Source organism: Jaculus jaculus, chromosome 2 (genome assembly GCF_020740685.1).
Source record: "Jaculus jaculus isolate mJacJac1 chromosome 2, mJacJac1.mat.Y.cur, whole genome shotgun sequence".
Lineage (NCBI taxonomy): Eukaryota > Metazoa > Chordata > Mammalia > Rodentia > Dipodidae > Jaculus > Jaculus jaculus.
Genome location: NC_059103.1, coordinates 210,099,717 through 210,122,445, shown reverse-complemented (window position 1 = coordinate 210,122,445; position 22,729 = coordinate 210,099,717). Strand labels below are relative to the sequence as shown.

The following is a 22,729-nucleotide window of genomic DNA, read 5'->3' as shown; positions in this document are numbered from 1 at the left end:
TCGTGCCATGCTCCCCACCCACGTTTATTGCTGTATTAGCCACAGTAGTCAAGTGATGGAATGAAACCCGTTGCACAACAATGGATGAATAGAGATAACAAGACACACACACACACACACACACACACACACACACAATGGAGTGTTATTCAGCCTTTAAGATACACAAAATCATGTTTACAGGAACATGGATATAACTGGATTTTATCATGTTAGGCAAAACAGGTCAGACTCAGAATGACAAAAATGTTTTTCCCATATGTGGAATCGATTAACAACAGGGAAAAACAGGAAAGACAGGAAATCAGGAAGATATTTGGAGAAAGAAAGGGATTAGTAGACAATGTCAAGGGAAAGGAACATAAGTGTGGGTGATAAGGGCAACTATGATCAAAGTGCCTTATGCACAGAAGTGAAAATGGCATACTTTAACACATGAGCTTGTATAATGAATACACATTGATAAAGATTTTTACTATGTGTTAAAAATAGAGGTCTTGGATAGGGGTACAAAAGTTAGATTCTGAAGGCTCTTATCCTGAGGAACTGGATTGAAAGGAATATAAAGGAAGACTTGTAATGCCATGCATTGAAGGAGCAGGGAGAAGAAAGCGCTGGGTATCCTGGAGCCCCGGGGAGAGTGCCTTGTGCAACCTGACCTGAGGCTGTTGGGAAGGGTCAAGAAAGACCATCTATAAGAGCTGACACATCAGAGCAATTAGCTTCATCTTTTTCTTGGCCCAGCTTTACAATCAGAGCATCTCAAAACTGGTAATCCCCGAGGTCACTGCACCCATCAAACTTAATTGTCATCACTTGCTTAATTATCTGATGTAACTTCTAGCTTCAAAGGACAGAGATTATTTCTATTTTGCTCACTATTGTGTCCCTACCATGTAACAAGGCCTGACACCTAATAGGTACCTTGTAAACATGGGCTGTGTGTTAGGGCAGGAAACAACAACAAAAAAACAAAACAAAACACTAGCATGTGCATTTCTGTAATCTCCCTGCAAGAGCGAAGGGGAATGTTGTTGGAACTTTTAACGACTGCCTCCTGCATTCTGAACTCTGAACGAGCTCTGGAAGAAAACAACAAAATCAGGAAAAACACAGTGGAATGCTTGGACTGCATGGAACCTTGGACATCAGCTGATTCCATGTTCCATTCCACAGACAGAAAATGGAAATTTAAAGAAGTTACCTGTTAACTTCTTATACAAGGTCACTCATGTAATTAATAGCAGAGCAACTCTGAAGGGTGGGTGTCCAGCTCTCCGTGCCTTGCTGTGAACCACAGGTAATATGCCAGGTGAGGGTGAGCTTGGGGGGAGCACACCATAATGAGGACTTTTAATGTATTTTAATTTTATTTTTTGCTAGCATACAGAATGTGTCTGAATTCTAATGGATCCTCATCTTGCAAGTAGGATTTTGTTGAACAGAATATTTCATGTGACAGGGTTATGTTCTACAAGACCTTCCTATTTTAAAAGTGCATTTTTCAGTTCTGTGTTATTGCTTCTGGTGAGCGTGTGTTCCTACTTAAAAAGAGAAGACGGAAAGAGAGAAAAGAGAGAGAGAGAGAGAGACTCCTCACTGTTTCATCTGATGTTATCAGTGAGGCCCTTGAGGGAAATGTTGGGAACAAATGCTTTTATTCCAACTGTAACCTACCTTGAAGGGTGAAGCCTGAACCTTTAAGGATCTGAGCATTCTTAAAACATTGATTTTTGACTCTCTAGAATTACATTTCAACTAACCTTCATGGAAAAATATATTGTAAAGACTGATTAGATAAGTTTAAGTACTATTTTTTAAAAAGTAATTTTAAATTGAGAGAAAAATGTTTCATTATACTGTAGACCTGCGAACAATCCTTAAGGAACATTTTAATTTTTTTCTAGTAGAGTCTCATTCTAGTCCAGGCTGACCTGGAAGTCACTATGTATCTCAGACTGACCTTGAGCTCAGTTTGATCCTCCTACCTTGTCCTCCTGTGTGCTGGGATTAAAGGCATGCACCACTGCGCTTGGCAAGGAACTGCTTTGAAAGTAGTGACAGGAAGAAAGGATGAGAAGAAAGGATTAATTGGAGGACGTGGAAAATACTAAATAAGAACACCACCAACAAGAAAAGTTCCAGGACCAACAAAATATGAAAACGTTTTATTTTGATGATAAAAATTCATGATTTCTAATAGTTATTGAGGAGTTAGTAAATGCATGCAAGGTCTGTAATACCCCAGTGGTGAAGCCGCTTTAGTGCCTCACTTTAGTAGTGAGGTGAGCCAGGCATTTTGGCACCACCTGTAATCTCAGGCACTTGGGATGTTGAGACAGAAAGATCATGAATTTGAGGCCAGCTAGTGCAACATAGTGAGACTTGGTCACACAAAATAAGAAGAAAAACAATAACAAATTCCCAAAAAAAGTAAAATGAGCCACACACACATGCACAAGAGAATGGAATTTGCTTGCAGTCTCACTCTAGGAAGTGATGGAATCATATTCCTGAATGGTTCATCTCTCTCCACATATCAGGTTTTCATTCTGTTTTGTTCCCATATTTAAATTTTAAATAGTGAGGTATCATACATCCTGGGGGCACACCTCTTGCACTCCCAATTTCAATTACATGAATGAACAAAGACACACTCAAATATCTGTGCACAAGGGTTTTACTGAACCACTGACTGTGGAAATGGAGACAGAAAACCATCCAGACACTGAATACTTAGAAGTCTGCTATGTGCATGGAAAAAGGCAAGCAAAGATCAGAGAAAAGTGAAAATCATGCATAATCCTATCTTCAGAAATAATCACAGTGGGTATCTACTCAGCTACTTGTCTATTTTTTTTTTCTTTTTGGTTTTTCGAGGTAGGGCCTCACATCTCACTCTAGCTCAGGCTGACCTGGAATTCACTATGTAATCTCAGGGTGGCCTTGAATTCATGGTGATCGTCCTACCTCTGAGGTGTGTGCCACCATGGCTGGCTCTAATTTTTATTTCTAATACATACATATATCATTGGATATATGGTTATATAACTTGACATTTTTCTGTGGACAATACTATACAATGTTTTCAAAACATTATTCATTTATCTATTGCTTATTTTTCTAGCTCCATGGTATCCCATTATCCCATTATTTGTATTTATTATGACTTGTTCTTTTTAAAAATACTTATTTATTTATTTGCAAAGAGATACAGAGAGGAGAGAGGGAGAGAGGGAGGGAGGGAGAGGCTGGGCACACCAGTGTCTCCCACCACTGCAAATGAACTCCAGACATACACACCACTCTGCGCATTTGGCTCCACCTGAGTATCGGGGAATGTAACCTAGGCTGCCACGTTCTGCCAACATGTGCCTCCACCTGCTGAGCCACCTCTCCAGCTCTGACTTCTTGTTCTTTTAACTGTTATTCAATGGTGCTTCCTCTGTTCATATTTCATCACTCATGAGAAATAACTTCAGCTATCTAACTTAGATTTCAAGGCTTTTCATCATTTGAACTTACCAGCTATTCCAACATAACCTCCCCTGCTCACTTCACTAGTCCTGAATTATAGCTAAAGAGAATTACTTATTCTAGAGGTATAGTTATCTGTCTCTTAAAGCAATATGTCTTGCTGCATTTTTTTTTTAAATTTTTTTTTTGGTTCATTTTTTATTTATTTATTTGAGAGCGACAGACATAGAGAGAAAGACAGATAGAGGGAGAGAGAGAGAATGGGCGCGCCAGGGCTTCCAGCCTCTGCAAACGAACTCCAGACGCGTGCGCCCCCTTGTGCATCTGTCTAACGTGGGACCTGGGGAACCGAGCCTCGAACCGGGGTCCTTAGGCTTCACAGGCAAGCGCTTAACCACTAAGCCATCTCTCCAGCCCTCTTGCTGCAATTTTTTTTAAATCTGCCTACTTATTTGGCAACACTATTAGGCTGAAACTGTGCAGGCAGCATTTCTGTGTGTGTCAGCCTCATAACCCTGTATGGCAGAAGTGTCCCATGTATTTAATATGACCTTGGAATAAATGGAAGCAATATTATTTTCCACTTGTGAAAACCTATAAATAATTTCAAATACCAATATTCTGAGGAATATTATAATAAAAAGAAATAAAATGATAAAAGAAAACCTATGAAATGCCTCTATACATAATGTTAGAAGAGAAATAGAATATTTAATTAAAATATATTACAAGATTTCAGCTGCTTTAAGAATGTACTATTGCCACTGCACTTGGTTGCTTGCCGGATCTAGATGGTAAGATCTTATTGCTGAAGACGCCTCATGCTTTGATTGAAAGATCTAGAAAAATCAAGCTGGAAGTAAGCTGGAAGCTTCCTCCCTGCTGGCTAGATTTTGAAGTGCTAGAAGGTGTTATATGGTTTCCTGACCAAGACCTGTGACCTATGCAAGGCTGGGTTGGTCAACATTCTGTCATGGTGGGCTATACCTCTTCCTGAGGAGCTATTGCAGTTAATGGTCGCTTGCTAAGAGGGAGACATTTTTCATTTTTTCAGTGGTGGAGCCGTGGGTAAGTTACCCAAGCTCTGGTCAGTACCCCCATTCTCACGGAAGAAACTCTAATTAAACTCAGTATGCCCCCCAGATAAAATGACATCCAGGTAGCAATAAGAAGGGGTTCAGCGGAGAGTAGAGTGGGACAAGAGAAGGTGATGGGAGTGAATGCAGTCAAAATACATTATAGACATGTATAAAATCATCAAACATAAAATAAATTTGAAAAAATATTGTAGGCCTAGGGAAATGAAACTCAGAAGGGCACTTTTGAGAGGTGAAGGGGACTGATGTTTTGTTGAAAATCTAATAACACTTTTAAGAAAAGTAGTAAACAAATGAATTTCATCTATTAAAAATATTTCCAAATTTCAGATTATTTTTCTGGATAATGGGATGTAAAACACATATTTTTCTTATGTAAAATGATCTTGACTTTTATGCATTTCCAGGGAGTGATAAAAGTTCTTAGAACCATCCAATGAAGTAAATCCTACTGTATTTCCTGTTGAAGCTCAAATACCTTACTCACGCTCATCCAGCTAAATTTCCAGGTTGGGATTTAGGATCAAGTCTGCTTGACTGAAAAGTTTATATGATTGATGATCACTTAATGATCTCAGGTATATTAATAAAGTTGGTTAGGGCTCAAACATAAAATGTAAGCTCACTGATTTAAAAATACAGGTACCTTACTGTTTTATTTTTAAAAAAGTCTTAGGCTAGAGAGATGGCTTAGTGGTTAAGCACTTGCCTGTGAAGTCTAAGGACCCCTGGTCAAGGCTCAATTCACCAGTACCCACATAAGCTAGATACACAAGGTAGCACACGTGTCTGGAGTTCGTCTGTAGTGGCTGAAGGCCCTGGTGCACCCATTCTCTATCTCTCTTTGTCACTCTCAAAAAGAAAAAGTCTTTGTGTGTGTGAGGGGCAGCACATGTGCGTGGTGTCTTCATGGAGGGGGGAGGGCGGCCTTGAGTGTTGGTCTCACCACCTCCCCTGCTTGAAAAGGGTATTTTGTTTACAGCTGGAAATGTCAGGTAGTTGGCCCTGATTCTCCTGTTTTCACCTCCCTTCTGGACTTAGAAACTCTGGGAATACAGACATCTGTGCTATTGAGTCTGGTTTATATGGGACCTAGGGAATCTAAACTCATTGTGACAGGTACTTTGTACACTGAACTACTTACCAATTCCCAGGCCCTACTTTCAAGAAAATCAAGCTTTTGGTTTCAAATTAGTATATGTGTTTGTGAAATACCATTGGAAGTATATTATAATTTCACTGAGGCTTATGCTTTATAGTTCAGTAGCCCATGAACTTCTGCTTTCCTATAATCCTTAGTCTTCTTCTGCATGGAAGATACTTCTCCATATCTTTTCAGCTCATCCAAGTATCCCACCTTGGTTCTTCAAGTTGAAACTTTCACTGTAATACTTATATCATGCCATCGTGTCAAATATCTTGCCAGTCTTTATGTCTCTGTGTTCTTGTGGCTCAATGGCCACCACATATGCATTTACATTTTTTTTGAATGAGTTTTTTTTATTTTTACTTCTTCACCACAACATTCTTTAGAAAACCCTCAAACCCAAAAATGGGCATGGCAATTTACTGCTACTAAAGAAATGTGTAAGTATAATGTCTGTGGTTACCCAACTCTTCCTGCAGAAGGCTTTCTTTCTTAAAATTCAGCAAACATTTAATTTGTCATATTCACAAAACAATGTCATAACTTCACTGTGGCCTTGTGACAGCCAGGGTGCAATGCTTCATAAGGTCTTCTTGAACAGGTTCTTTTCTCTCTCCTGGAACCATTCTAAAGAGGAACGTAACACCTTATCCAGGAAGGCTGTTTCTCTGGAATAGCATTAACTCACAATTCTCTTCTTTTCTTTTTTTTTTTTTAATTTACAATCCAGAGACTGATAGTTATAGTTAGTTTCTCCTTGCTGGGACAAACGTCCAACCCAACAGTTCATGGGAGGAATGGATTTATTACATGTGTAAAAATCCAGGAAGAAGCTGGCTCTCTTTCATTGATCCATGCAGAGAGAAACCACCAAGTAGCCAGCAAACACCAAAAGCAGCAAGCATGAACTTCCGGAACTCAAACTGCTCTCCATACAACTTAGGGCTGGACCTCCAAATCTACCTCCAGTGACACCTTTTCCAGGTGGGCAAGTGGTTGCTTGGAGAGCCTAGCTACAATTCCTAAGTCATGGGACTGTACATTCAAATTATCATATTTAAACTACCATACTGATCTCTTACCAAATTCAAGTACTCTCTCTCCTACACATTCCTCCCTCCTATGCTCAGCTCCTGGGTGCTCTTTATTTGCTTGTTTTCTCTATCAATTGTTTCTAGTATGCAGCTTAGACACCATCATCCACAGCTTGTGTATATTGCAACATGGCCATTAGCACTGAGCTCTATAGATCCAAAGTTAATACTCAGAACTTTCCAGTTGATGGGCAATGCAGTGAGTATCTCTTAACCTGAGATTTCCAGAAGGGAAAGAGATTAACTCATTTGGGAATCATGTGTCTAACTTTCTCTCTTGGCTACAGCGCATGTGGAGAGTGTCACATGGAACTTGGCCATGGTAATCACAGAAAGAGGCTGAGATGTGCTGCAAAATTGACCGACAGAACACTCACAGCAGTTTCTGTCTCCTCTCTCCTGCTCTTCCAGTCCTATATAAAACAGTATTTCTCATGTGGAGGCCCTTTTTCTAGTCTGTTGCTACTGGCTTATTCTTCATATAGTGAGGGCTTACAGTATCATGTCAGCTTCTTAGTTGATATTGCTTTTGCTACATTCCCCCAGACTAATTAATATGCATTCTCTGCTTTTGACTTAAAAAATGTGATCATGCTGTTTCCCTCTTTTAGAACCCTCAGTGGTCTCCAGTGGTTTCAGACATAAAGTGCAAACTCTGCAGGTGGATGCTGTATGAATTCTTTAGAGCCAGACCCCTTTCTTCCTCCTTCATTTCCATAAGTGCTTTGAATGAATTGCTGCTCATAAGCCCACACTTCTCAGCTCCCTTGTATCCCGGGAGGTTATCAAGCTCTTTGTTTCACATATAGATGCACCTCCACTTACTATGAGCTATATCCAGTTGAGCCCATTATAAGTTGAGCATCTCATACATAATTTGAAAATGCACTTAACACATGCCTAACCCATGGAACATCCTGGCTTAGGATAACTAGTCTAGCTGGAACATGCTCAGAGTATGAATCTCAGCTCAAAGCTGGACAATATCGTGCAACAGAAAGTCAGTTCTATGATGAAGAGGTCAGCAGCTTATTGAGTGCCATACCCTGTGCAATATGAGTTTTTTTTTTTTTCCTTCATGATTACATTGTTCTCTGGAAATCGCATCTTGCTGCCCCTGTTGAGCATTGTGAGATAAGAGCAAGCTATGTGTTGCTTGCTCTTTTTTCCCCACATTTATTTATTTATTCATTTATTTGAGAGACTGAAAAGCAGATAGAGAGAGAGAATGGGCATGCCAAGGACTCTAGCCATAGCAAACAAACTCCTGATGCACCACCATGTGCATCTGGCTTACCTGGGTACTGGAAAATCGAACCTGGGCCCTTAGGCTTCACATGTAAGTGCCCTTACCATGCAGCAATATCTCCAACCACAAATTCTAAGTATAACTTCTTATTAATGTACACTAATTTTTGAACCATTATGACATCAAAGCATCTCACCGTCACAAGTGAGGACCATCTGTATATGTGCCCACAATGCAGCTACGTCTCATGGAGAGGCAGCTATGGCGGACTAGAGCACTGGGTGGCTCTCTATTCTTGACATTGGCATTATTATTCTCCCATCTTAGCAAGTTTTCCTAAAGCTCCCTGAATCCCTAGGCACCCACAGAAAGTTATGCAAATTGTAATGAAAAAATATGTTTAGCCTTCTGAGCAAAGCACAGCCTCAGCAAAATGTCAACTTATTCTAATTCTGATGAAATGGAATCAATGTAACAGAGCAGCTCTGACTCACGATGCTAAGAAGAACTAATTGGCATAGTCAATGCACAAATCTGAGAAATGTTGAAATTGCTTTTAAAACAGCACTTTTCAAAGGGAGCACACACACCCTATTGTTCTGAAACCTAAAACCTACTGAGACAAAATGATTGCTTTAAAAAGCTGTCAACTTTCCTAAAACTAGTATGACTCTATTTCAGTATCTGTAAAATGGACACCATGTGGTGTCTTAGGCACCTTCAACTTGAGATGGCGGTACTGTAGGCATAGATTAAAATTACCTTGTTTCTTATCTGTATTTCTTGTTGCAGCACAAAGATCAATATGCTATTTTTTGTCTGTTCAGAGACCATCTGTGTGTGTATAAAATATGATATAACAAAATGATCTTTATCTATTTTTCTATCTATTAGCTCTCTATCTATCTATCTATCTATCTATCTATCTATCTATCTATCTATCTACCTATCTGTCATCTATCTGTCTATCTTAACATTAAAGGCAAAACAAATGGGTTAAATGACCAAACCCTGAGTGTGTGAGAGAGAAGATGAAAGCCAGGTGTGCTCCACAGCACTTTACCCCAGCACTCAGAAAGATGAGGAACAATAGTTACACCAAGGAAGCAGGCAGACCGTTCAGAGGCTGAGGACGTGTTGCACCATGTCTATAGCAGATCATGTGGAGGGTAGTTAGGACCACACAGTTGTCAATTTAACTGCATTTCTATGTGGAAGGGAACTGGGAGAGAATTCAATGATGTAAGCATCCCCTTGGGGTTGGGCATGGAAACAAGAGTGAGGAAAAGCCGGGCGTGGTGGCGCACACCTTTAATCCCAGCACTTGGGAGGCAGAGGTAGGAGGATCGCCGTGAGTTCAAGGCCACCCTGAGACTACAGAGTTAATTCCAGGCCAGCCTGGACCGGAGTGAGACCCTACCTTGAAAAACCAAAAAAAAAACAAAAAAAAAAAAAAAACAAAGAGTGCGGAAAAACAGAAGGAAAAGGAACACAGATAATTCCTTTCCTCTGGAATTAACTCTCTGTCCCTGTCCATTTATTTGTCTTTGCCATTTTGGGTTTGTGTGTGTGTGTGTGTGTGTGTGTGTGTGTGTGTGTGTGTGTATGCTCACGTGCATGTGCATGGCTGCACCAGGACCTCTTGCCACTATAAATGAACACCAGATACTTGTGCTACCTTTTGAGTCTGGCTGACATGAGTGGCTTAAGAATTGAATCCAGGCTGGCAGGCTTTGTAAGCAAGTGCCTTAACCACTGAGCAAGCATCCCAGCCCCCACTAGTTTTCTTAACTCATGCATAAATCTAAAAAGGACAGGAACTATGATGACCAGGATAAAATCTCACCAGTTGGGACCAACACTGCCACCATGCTGTTATTGTTTATCAACATCTCCTTTATGAGGACCTTCTTCTTACAGAGCACAGGGCGTGATGGCTTAGGATGGCAGGGGAGATGATGACAGACTGAGAGAAATTAACTGAAATAAGCATCGTAGAGAGCCAACTTCTAAGATACCAAGGTTTTGGGCTGGAGAGATGGCTTGGTGATTAAGCACTTGCCTTTGAAGCCTAAGGACCCCGGTTCGAGGCTCAATTCCCCAGGACTAACATTAGCCAGATGCACAAAGAGGTGCACATGTCTGGAGTTCATTTGCAGGGGCTGGAGGCCCTGGCACGCCCACTCTCTCTCTCTCTCTCTGCCTCTTTCTCTCTCTGTCTGTAACTTTCAAATAAATAAATAAATAAAAACTAAAAAAATTAAAAACAAAAAACCAAGGTTTCATTCTGATGTGTCTTGGGTCTCCCTGGTATTCCTCCCTATCTGAAAAAATCAGATTGTCTAACAAAGAGTGGATCAAAGTGGATAAACATAGACATTTAGAAGATGTTTGGTGGGTGGAACCTCTCCATTTAGCCAAGGAGCAGAGTAAGCATCAATCTAGGGCTTGTGACATTTCAAACCATAGGCTTATGACTGGTTCTCAGTACCAGGCATGAATTCCCTCCCACTGAGCTGGCCTGATAGCCAATCACTGCACAGATGATCACCTCCATAATTTATGTGCCACTATTGCACCAGTAAATACATCTTACCGACTGGCTGTTTGTGTAGCTTGCAGAGCCCACTGCTGGTTCAGACTGACTGCTAGTGAATTGTCCCCTAGCAGAGCCCAGAGCTTTCAAGCCCTAGAACAACCACCCAGGAGAGAGTTGGCTTCCTCCTCAATTACAGTCGATTCCTCAGTGTCCTGTGACCACAGTGTGGTGTCTTCAGCAGTAGGGTCTACCATCTATCTTGTGGGTAACCCATCAGAAGAGAAAGCCAAATGCTCATCTCAAGATAAGTCATTTCCCTCACACTTGCCAGGTCCCAGGAATTCTGCAATTAGTGACTGATTAAATATGAGCACTCCTCTCAGTGTTAACCACAGAATTTTCCCCAGGGAGATGGCATTAGATCCTGAGGAAACTCAACGCTCATCAAAGCAGAAAATAAGAGGCTGCAGAAACTCAACTAAAAGAGACTTCTAACACACCGTACCGGACTCAGGCAACATTGCAGAATGTTGGGTATAAATAATGTAAGAACCTTAGGATGGGCAGGTACCCTGTGAGATTGTCCTCTACACAGGAACTGACAGGCACTCCCAGGACCCCACAGTGGCCGCTCTACCTCCACTAAGGAGGCCCCTCCCAGCGGGATGGGAGAGGGAGAGACAAGACAGAAGAGGATAACCTGATGGGAATATAACAAATTTTCAATACGTTCACATTTAAAGTTCTCAATAAAAATATAAAAATTTCCCTGGAAGATTATTTTGGGGGAATAACAGCATGACCCACAATCCCCATGGGGGTAACCGGCAGCCCTAATGAGGAGGGTCCCTTCAAGGGAGACAGGGATGAGGGTAAGGATGGTACCAACATGTGCTGTTTACACACTGAGTATGTCCATAACTAATAAAATATAAGAATGAAATGGCAGAAAAGTCAGACATTGAAATACAATTTAAAAATAAAAATAATTAAATATGGCTGGAGAGATGGCTTAGTGGTTAAGGTGTTTGCCTGCAAAGTCAAAGGATCCTGGTTCGAGTCTCTAGGACCCACATAAGGTAGATTCATAAGGGGCATGTGCATCTGGAGTTCGTTAGTAGTGGCTGGAGACCCTGGCATGCCCATTCTCTCTCTTCCTCTCCCTCTCCCCCCTCTCTCTTCCTCTTTCTCAAATAAAAAATTAAAATATAAAAAATAATTAAATAGATAATGGCTTTGGAGGAATACAGAGATCAATGATAGAGAACTAACAAACTAATTAAGAATCTTGGGGAGTGGAAGGATATTGTATTTGACATATTTTGTATAATGGGGGAAATCAACCCATGGAGAAAATATACAAAAGAGCTGGTTATTTAAAAATAAAAATGATTGCATTAGATCCTTCCTAGTTTACCAAGAAATAAATTCCAGATAGTTTAAATGTTTGAAGAGAAAAATGAAGTTATTGACAAAGTAAGAAAACATAAACAAATATATAACACAGCTCTAGGGCAGATCTTCTCCCAAGGTGAGTAAACAAAGGAAATCATGAGTAGAATTATTGCATAAAAATTAAAAGTGCTTGCCTATCCAAATTGTTGTGTACAAAATATACGATAAATTGCTAATCAGTTGGACCACAGCTGTAAAACATGCCTAGCATCGTGCCAATGATAAATACTGGTTGAGTAGTAAAAAGATAAAAAGCTAAGGTTTCTCTTGAATCACAGTTTTGGAGATTTCAGTCCCTAGCCACTGACCCATCATCTTGGCCTGTGGCAGTGCATCACAGCTGGAATACATGTGGAACAAAATCCTTGCCTCCACAGCTGGCAACTGAAAGGAAAAAGGGCAGGCTTCCAGACATACCTCCTCCAATATTATCCTCAAGGACCTAAAGACCCCTCATGAGGCCCCATAAAGGTTCCACAGCCTTCCAAATAACCCACTTTGTGGAACAAGACTTAAGACATAGACATCTGAGGCACATTTACCATTTGAATTATAGTACATCACAGTACAAATCAAATCAATCAACATTAACTTCTCCTATTTCCTTTTATGGTCAAATCCATCTACATTTGAAGACAATAATGCCAGTTGTTAAGCATGTGGTCCTGGACAATGTTTCAAGACTTCCAGACCTCAGATTTGTTGTCTCTGAAATGGGGAAAGGAATACTTTGCCACACTATTGGGATTATGGAATAGAACACTACCCGCAGAAGCATCTTGTGAACTACAAAGTGCAATGCACTGATTAGACAAAGGGTAAGCTATGACGTTATTCAGCAGTCAGAAATTCACATGAAAACAGGCGTGCATAGCAGTGGATAGCGTGTGCAGGAGAGGGAGGACGTGGCTAGGGCGACAGCCTGCAGGCGGGAAGAAGCAAGAGAAGCAATGGGGGTGGAGCTGCATAGGGCCACATAGGCTACTGTCGCCAGAAACTGAGGTCGAGGGGCTGGGGGGCGGCTCAGGCGGTGACGCGCTTGCTGCGTCAGCAGGAGGAGGCATGGAGACCTCAGTGCCGATGCCAGCAGCCTGGAAGGCGGGGCGCCGGTGTGTGCTGTCACCCGAATCCTAGGGAAGGGGAGTCAGGCGGCGCCCCGGGGTAAGCTGACAAGCTGACAAGCCTCCCAGGGAACTCAGGGATTCAGTGAGGGATTCCGTCTCAATAAATAAATAAATAAATAAATAATAAGTAAGGTGGAGAGTGATGAGCACACCCCATGTTGACTGCTGGATTCCAAATGTTTGCCTCTACATACACATGCATATCTATTTCCACACTTCCGTCCACCTCATGTAAACACACACATGTGTCACAAAAACCCATGCAAAAAACATGCCAGAGTTCACTCCGTGTGAAATAGGGAGGCATTGTGAGCCGAGAAATTGCATGGGGTCTATCTTAAGATCATCATTTTGGCTGCTGAGTTTAGGAGAGATTATTAGGGTAAAGAACGAAGGGGAAAGTCAGGGTTGTTGTTCAGCGATACGGGCGAAAAGTCATGGTGGTGCCAAGCTTGGTGAGAGGCGACAGAGCCAACATCGTTTCCTGAACAAGCTGAATGTGGGCTGCGCAGGAGGGAGGCACACGTACTTTCTGCAACCAGGGTGGCCTCAGCACCCACTGCTACGCGCAGGCTCCAGATGGGACAGGCTTGGCAGGGAGGAGAAGGTTAGCATAGGGCGGGGTAAGCTTTGAGGGGTTGATGGACATCAAAGAGGACATACCAAGTAATATGCTGAGTATCGTATCATAGTCTGAAGCTTGGGAGATGGGGCAGGGCAGGAGGTTCCCAGCTCGGGAGTTGCTGACGTGCAGGCAGAAGGCAAGCTCAGAATTGCAGCATAACTTCCTAGCAGTTTTACTTAAGATTATGTGATCTTAGTTCAACATAGGTCCAAGATGCAAGGGCTCTCTTGCCATCTCTTCTTCTGCTATTTCTTCCATCTGTCTATACTATTCCTATGACTCCTTGATTCTGCCAAAGACCATCCACTCACATCCAATCCTCTTGTGATTGTTTTTTTTTTTTTGGTTCATTTCTTTGTCTCTACTCAGTTTCTCGTGGTCAGAAACCTCCATGTTTCTTTGAGATTTTGATTAAAGCCATAAGAAAAGCCATGAAGCGGCCCGATGCCAGAAGTGAACTTCGGGAGACTGGTGCACACACTCACCACTGAGACTCCCCAGCAAGATTTTTTCACAGCTGCCCAAAATTTCATGTGTTAACACAAGACCTTTGACAAGGTCCCATCATGAGTACAAGTTAATTTATTTTATGTATTCTGCGGACCAGATACTTGCCATTTTTAGAGAGAATGCTGGAATAATAGAATTGATTTTTGCTTTCAAAGAGTACATACTTTAGTGGGGAAACTCATAGCTTATTCATGAAAAAAAATGAATGAGATAAAGGGGAAATGGAGAAGTTGCTGAGAAAATTAGCTATTATGCTTAAAATTAAAATGACATCATATGCAAAGTCTTCATTGAGTCCTGCAAGAATGATTAAGAAGTTCACAGTGGTCCAGAAAATTATGGCCCTTATTTTTATAAATAAGATTGACTATTTCTGTAAAGGTATTGCAATTCCTTTGTTAAATTTGAGGATTTCTTTTCTATGTATATTTTTACTTTTGAAAATGCGAATATAATGTACATCTTTGAAGATTCTTTTTTGCATTTGGCAATAGAGCTGAGCATTTTTTTCTGATACTAGGCACTTGCTGGCAGCATTGTTTGGGAAGCTGCATTTTCATCATCGTGATTTTAGCCTGGTGGGTTTACAGATCAGTCCCTTTTATTCTCTTTCAGCATCCAGGGAACAGTGATCTTATAGTCACAGAGTGCTAGAGAGCTTAAAAATCTCTCCCATCATATAGTTGACCTTTCATTATGTGAGTAGGAAAGTTGAGGCTTAGAAGGTTAAAGGATTTATAGGTCATGTGGTTTGAAGGTGCAGCTGGAGAGATGGCTTAGCGGTTAAGCGCTTGCCTGTGAAGCCTAAGGACCCCGGTTCGAGGCTCGGTTCCCCAGGTCCCACGTTAGCCAGATGCGCAAGGGGGCGCACGCGTCTGGAGTTCGTTCGCAGAGGCTGGAAGCCCTGGCATGCCCATTCTCTCTCTCCCTCTATCTGTCTTTCTCCCTGTGTCTGTCACTCTCAAAAATAAATAAAAAATGAACAAAAAAAATTAAAAAAAAAAAAAGAATCCAGAGCCATTACCTGGACTTTCAGCCCAGTTTCCTTGACTTTAACATCTGGAATGTGAGTCCACCCAAAAGCTCTTAATTGCATGTGTAGTAAAAGAGAGGGACATACTTCTGCAGGCGACATTGACAAAACAGCACAGGTATCTTGTGGAGATTAAAAAAAAAATTATTAATCATGAAGTTTACTGTGTTGTCATATTCTCTTTGAGTTATACTCTTATATCCCATCTCTTTTCCTCCATTCTACTGAGGGAGCCTCCTCAGTGGGGTTATTGGTGTTCACTGCGGGGTCATGAGTGTATCAGTTAGTCTGTATGTATGTGTGTATGGGGGGGTAGGGGGACAATGCCACCAAACACTTTTCACCTGTGGCTCTTAAAGTCCTTCTGCTCCCTCTTACACAACATTCTCTGAGCCTTAGCAGGTATTATAAGTGTACTTTAGTTTTAAGCTCTCTGTAACATCTGGCTTTCCACTTTGATAAATTTTGAGTGTTGGAGTTATTTTTTTTTTTAACTTTCAGTTTTACAGCAAACCCTGGGACCCAAGATTTTTACAAAGAGGAAAAGTTTTAGGGTGGGGCATGGGGAAGAGGCAATGTTTTATGAGCTCAAGTTTGCAAAAGCCACAGTTGTACAATAGCTCAACTCTAGCCAAGACTTTGAGGGGTGTAAATAGCTCCCAGGAGCATGCATAGCCACATAGAGTCTCAATTCTAGTTTAGCATCATATCTGGAGGGTCCCCAGTCCTCACCGCTGAGCTTCATGAAACCTAGTGACATTTTGACTGTCTAACTGGTCAGGAGTGATTTTATATTTGACTTGGACAAACCAGAGCGTTATTCACCTCTTCGAATCACTCACCGTCTCTCTTTTGAAGACTGTGCTCAGAACCTTCAGACCATGCTCAGCGGTGCATGACGAACAAAGACCCCTGGGAGTTCTACCTGGCTGTCAACATGTGACGACATCTTCCAGTTCTCTGGCACACTTTCACAGCGATGACTTACCAAATCTCACCACAACTCCCTGACTCCACTCTTCCATGCCCTCAGGATGGAGTCCTGTCCCTCAGCCTGGCACGCAGGAACTCCACCACCAGGTGTCTTATTCACCTGCATCTTCTCACTGCCCCAGTGTCTCCAGCAACCCCAGACTTTGTGTAGTTGCCTGAACAGTGCCATCCCACTTTTTCACTCAATTCTTCCTTTCTTCTTTTTCTTAATTGAGAATTTTAACACACGAACATGCAGTGATTCGATTATGTTACTGTCCTTTTATCTTTTTGGCCTCCTCTTCTTTACCCCCATCCCCTGATGACTCTCATCTTTCAAAGTGTTCCCTGTTGCCTTGTTCTTTCTGTCCTCCTCGGTCCTCCACAATGAGCTCAGAACCGTGCTGACTTGTGGGGTTCCGAGGAAACACTGCGCATCATGAATGACCAGTCAGGGCATTCTGGGAGGACAGGGCCCTGTAGCGTGCCTACACACCCCGCGACTCTCACGTGCTTTCTGTTCGCTCTCCCGCACAGCCCTTGGGGTTTGGAGGACATCTTTCTTAGTGTCAGCTCTTCTTCTTTTCTTCATGAGAGCTCTGTCCTCACTGGCTTTGGTGTCCTTTCCCTTTATTTACATAACTCTAAGATTCCATACACTGGGACCTCCATGTCTTTGGGATTATCACCTGTGAATTTAAACAATCACAAGTGGATATTATCAAAGGAAACGCATTAGCATGCTGCTTCTACGTGTCTTCCTTCTTGTCTATTTTCAAGGCTTTTAGTGAAAAAATTACAAAACACGTGTATTGTGTTGGTGGTTACATCTAATCTAGAGGTGATTTAAAGTGCGTGGGTGGCTGTATCATGATTGCACACCAGTACTGCAGCACCTCAGGAAGGGTGTGAGCACCCTCACGCTTTGGTTTGCAGGGTGGGGTGTGGGTTCTGGAGCCATTTTCTCACCAACGCCAAGGAACCACTGTTATCTGCGATTACTTCTGAAATAAGTCTTGAGATTTTCCATTTTGTGAATGATTTCTATCTGAAGTTTTGCACTCCCATCAGGGATCAAAGTTGTTTTGCCCACGACTGCATTCTGCATGACCGGGCGTCTGTTGAACATGCAGCATCATGAAGCCAGGAGCATCCATTTACCTAGAGAGGATCTGATTACTTATGTTTCTCTGCTGCAAATTATCTGGATGGCACGGGTATTTTTCTCCAGTACTGCACTTAGGATATTTACTTAAATACTGGCCGTGATAGACGGGTGGGCAAGAAATTGCACATTCATCAGGAACAGGCAGCCTGGTAGAACCATATACATGGAGTATTCATCTCCAAATTAAATTACCATATGTACACAGTTCAACTTGTCATTTATGTACTTGTGTATTTATGTAGCCATCATCCTTAATCACTTACAAGAATGAATGAGTTCATTTAAGAACAAATGTTTTCAACATAAGCTAATGGTTAACTGAAAATTTCTTCTTCTAAGGGGAAAAAGCTAAAAGAACTATCAGAGAGACAAAAGATTTTTAAGAGAACAGCAAGATTCACTATTAATACACAGCTTGGTGTTAGCTCAACTTGGCGAAAATTCCTGGTTCAGACTATTTGAGCCCAGAAATACCAACCTGTATTGGTGCTATTATTACAAATACTATTGTTAATAATAATAATAATATAGGGATGGAGAGATGGCTTGGTGGTTAAGGAATTTACCTGCAAAGCCAAATGACCCAGGTTTGACTCCTTAGGACCCACATAAGCCAGATGTACAAGGGACATCTGGAGTTTGTTTGCAGTGGCTGGAGGCCCTGGTTCATCCATTCTCTCTCTCTCTCTTTCTCTACCTGTTTATTTCTGTATCTCTCTCTCTCTCAAATAAATAAATACAATTTAAAAATAAGAATAATATGAAAACTAATAATAACTGATATTTATTGAAACTTTAATATACCTGCATTATCTTAGCATTTTATTTGAGTCAAGCACTTGTGTTTTATCAAACCCTAATAGTATAACTACTGTAATTTCCCCCATTTTGTAGCTAAGAATCAGCAGCCCAGAGAAGTTAAGTCACTTGTTTGAGACCATACAGCCAGGAATCCAAAGGCTTGGGATCTGAACGAGGCCTGGACTACAATCTAGGCAGTGCTGACACTCCAGTCCCTGTCCAGTAACAACAGTGAGATGAGCTGTAATTGCAACTGCAGGGCTCCATTTCCTTCAGAGCCGTGACCTCATTTCATCCGCGCAGAGGTCCTGTGAAGCAGAAGTCGCTGTCCTTATTTTACAGTTGTGAAACTTGGGTCAAAAAGATTAAGGGATTTGGCTAAAGTCAAACTGTTCCAGAACACTCAGACCTTCGTCTTACGATGCTGGTGATACAAAACTTCTCTCGCTCTGCCTCAGACTTCATTCTACTTTCTGTGCCATGCTCTCACTAAAGAAGCCATTGGTGAGGATCCTAGCTGAGTCTTGGAGCCCCATGATCTGTCTTGAAAGCTTGCCCTTCCCCATCGTTCATCACTGTACTTGGTCTGTCATGCATGAGGCAAGTTGTGTCTGCAAGCCCCCCGTAAGCCCAGAATGAGCTCGAATGGGCTTCTAGCCCAGGTCTCACTGGCCTGTGAGAACGTTACCCTGGGAAGACCGCCCCAGGTGAACTCTGCTCATCATGTCAGGGTCACCTCTCCTCAGGTGCTCACACTTCCTCTGAGAGAAGCATGTGACTTCCTGAGAGCATTCAACGTATCCTTGCTGTCTGTAAATTACAAGCATTTACCTGCTTCCTGATGACTGCAGCCTTGGATGCCCCACCCCACCTCCACTCATCTGCCAGCTGCTTGGCCGCCTCATGCTGTGACCTCCTGTGCTGTCATGGCACGCTGGCCTAGATGCTCCTTCGATGAGAGCTCTAACTCCTTCCTTTTTTTTTTTTTTTCTGAGGTAGGGTCTCACTCTAGCTCAGGCTGACCTGGAATTCACTATGGAATCTCAGGGTGGCCTCAAACTCACAGCAAGGCTCCTATCTCTGCCTTCTGAGTGCTTGGGATTAAAGGTGTGCGCCACCACGCCCGGCTGTAACTCCTAACTCTTACCATTCACACTCTCACTGTAGGTGTGACCTTCCTCACAGAGCCTGCTGTGGGCCACTCCTGTCCCTTCATCTGCTTTTCTTTCACGTCTACTCTCATTTCTCTTTTTCCATTGTAGCGTTCATTATGCCATCTCATAAATTGTCATTGATCTTGCCTCTTTAGTTACCTATTTCTTGTCCTATGCTGTGAGTTTTGTGGTTTGCAATATCAGTGCTAATGTCAGTATAGAGCTAATCTCTGTCTTGGCAGCCATCCAATATTCATAAACGATCTCTGTAACCATGCCCCAGTAGTTTGGGGTGAAGAGATTCTGTCTTATTACACACTGCTTCCTTAGTCCCTGACATGGACAAGATATTCAGTAAACGAGAACTGACCGCAATTCTAACTCTTGCCATCCAGCCCCTTAGCCTGTCTCTAAACAGGCCTGCTTCTGAAATGCATTCTGTTCCACAATCTCTCCATCCTTGCTCGCCATACATGCCTGTTTGTCATCCCTTCTTCTCGAGTCAGTTAGATTCAGTGCCTCACTTGTACTTAATAGGGTAAAGCGGAGATGATTCAATGTAACTTTTAATTAATTAACTAGTTACTTAATTTTTATTGGCATATATGGTGCATAGTACTGAGTTTAGCAAAGGCAGTTTCTTGTAAGTATGCCATGTGCTTAGACCATATTCATCCTACTCCTTCCACAGACTCCCTCCTCCCCTTCCTCGGCCAAGCAACCCCCTTCCTCCCCTTCTGCTCTCAAGCCATATGTGTATGAATGGTTTTAGGTATCTATATATAATCTAAGACTCACAAAGGAGAGAAAACATGTAATATTGGCATTTCTGAGTCCGGCTTATTTTGCTTAATATGAGGATCTCGCGTTGCATCTGTTTTCCAGAAAATGGCATAATTTTGTTCCTCTTCAAGGCCTCATGTAGTTCATGCTGACTTTGACCTCACTATACAGCCAAGGCTGGTTGTCAATTCCTGATAATCCTGCTTCTGCCTGGCGGGTGCTGGGGATGACAGCATGTGCCACCATACTGGGTTTTGGTTGTAACTTCTTCGATCATGTCTTAAGGAGGCTGCAGCTTCCATACGGGGCCTCTCCTTCTCTCTCTTAGATTCCCCCAGCTGGAAAAGCCAACTGCCATGCTATTCAAACTACAGAGAAATCTATGCGTCAGGGAACTGATAAACACGTAAAACCTCCTAACGGCCATGAGGTTGGCACTTTCTGATTGTTGGACCTGCCCCCACATGGATTTTGTCTCTGTGAAAGGGTGAGCCAGAGGCATCTCTTACCACAACCAAGACTGATAAGGAGCTTGTGAGGAAATAAAAGTTTGTTGTCTAAGACACTAATCTTAGAAATGACCTACTGCATTGTAGTAGGTAAATAATATACAATCTTGTATCCATTGATATAAATGTTTAACTATTTGTTTTACTGTTTATCCCAGATCAAAATTGAATTCATTGTATAGAGAAAACTAGTGAATCATTGTTATGTTTAATAGCCTTTTTTTAATAAAAAAAAAAAAGCTTTGTTTAAACTTATGACATAGAACCATAGGGGAGAATGCATAAATAAATGCACAAGAGAAGGAATTCTAAGTAAACACCAAGGGTCCAATTTCATTATGGTTTATTTTTTTCAAATAAAATAAATCTGCACAGTATATTGTAACACCAGTAACAATTTCATATTCAAGGGGAAGATGAAAAGAAAACTAAATATATGCATCACCTTGGGATAATTTTTGAATAAGATCTCTAACTTACTATGAAATATCACTGTGCACTTTTCTTCAGCAGACTAAAGAGGAAATTCTCAGGCGAAATTAGTCATCAGAAGGAAGTGTAGAAATTATGCATCATGGAGCATATGTAATGTGTGGGGCAGAGAGGTGCCTCTGTGCAGAACTGATGGGTGGATGAATGGGCCTGGAATTCAAAACATGGATTTGAGCCCTTCCTTAGTGATTGAGAGTATGTGACTATTGATGCATTTGGCACTTAAAGTATCCACATTCTAGTGACCTTATCTTTAAACTGAAAACTTACCCATTGAGCTTTAAGTTGCTTATATAAGGCCCTTTTCAGCAAACAGCAAGTCCTTAATACCTCACTTACTAGGGAGTGATAATTCTGTCTTTATTCCCATTGTGGCAGACGAGGCAGAAAGAATGTAAGAGCTCGAGGATGGAGGAGCGCTGTGGACAGCTGCCTTCCCGACGTGAGCTGGCCAAGCATTGACACCTCGCCGCAGCTGCTGTTACCCGGAAGACCTGCGTAATACTGGACCCGTCAGCGTCCCACCATGGCTGATAGAAGACGAGAAAGAAGCCATGACAAAACAAAACACCGAAGTAGAAGAGGCACTTGATAAACAGGGGCTCAGTAGTTTAGGAATGGAGGGGATGAAAAGAAGAGAATGGGAGGGGATTACGATCAAAATGCATTATGTACATGTACGAAAATTATGCATAAAACGATAAATCTTCTAAAACCGTTATATAGATTTTTTTTTTACTAATTTTTATTTTATTTCTGTTGAAATAATGCAGCATCAGAAGCGCTTTGTTTCTGTAGTGGGCATTTTTAAGTGGGCGGTGTGGCGTGCCTTGATGCCGGTGTACCGCAGTCACCACCGTTTGTCTTCAGAGCTCTTCTGTTTTGCAAAACTGAAGTTCTCCGCCCAGTCAACACTGGCTCTGCTTTCCTTCTCCCCCGGCCCCCGGCAACCACGCTACTTTCTGTCCTCTGTGATTTGACTGCTCTACAAATCCGGCTCCTCTGTGAAGCTGACCAGTGTAGCTGTCTCACGTAAGCAGAATCACGCAGTATGTGTTCTGGGCGAACTTCCTGATCCCCCAGAACAGTGTTCCCAAGGATCCCCTGCAGTCAAAGTCTCCTCCCTTACCAGGTGGGGGTCATCCTGTGGGGAATGTGTCTATACCACATTTTGCACATTCATTTGTGTCTGCTGATAGGGGACAGTTGGCCACCTGTTATAAATAATGATGCTAAGAGCATGGGTGGGCAAATATTTCTTCAAGATTTTGCTTTCTATTCTTTTGGGTATGTGCCCAGCAGTGGAGAAGTAGAGTTATATTTTACTCATATATCTAGTTTTTTGAGGAACTATCTGTAGCACTCCCCCGCCCCCAAGGAGCATGGTCATTTTACATTCCCACCAAGAGTGCACATGAACTTCAATTTCTCCACACCCTTATTAACATCAGTTATTTTCTATTTTTCTCATGTGTGTATGTATGTGACAGAGATGTTTAT

The 22,729-nt window shown here is 41.9% G+C and overlaps 1 long non-coding RNA gene across 1 annotated transcript; it reads left to right on the top strand.

Annotated features, from left to right (window-relative positions):
• The first annotated feature begins 563 nt into the window (after positions 1-563).
• LOC123458593 lies at positions 564-21,948 on the top strand. The gene is made up of 2 exons (XR_006635728.1): positions 564-1,300; positions 21,608-21,948. It is a non-coding gene; the product is annotated as an uncharacterized LOC123458593 (long non-coding RNA).
• The last annotated feature ends 781 nt before the right edge of the window (positions 21,949-22,729 follow it).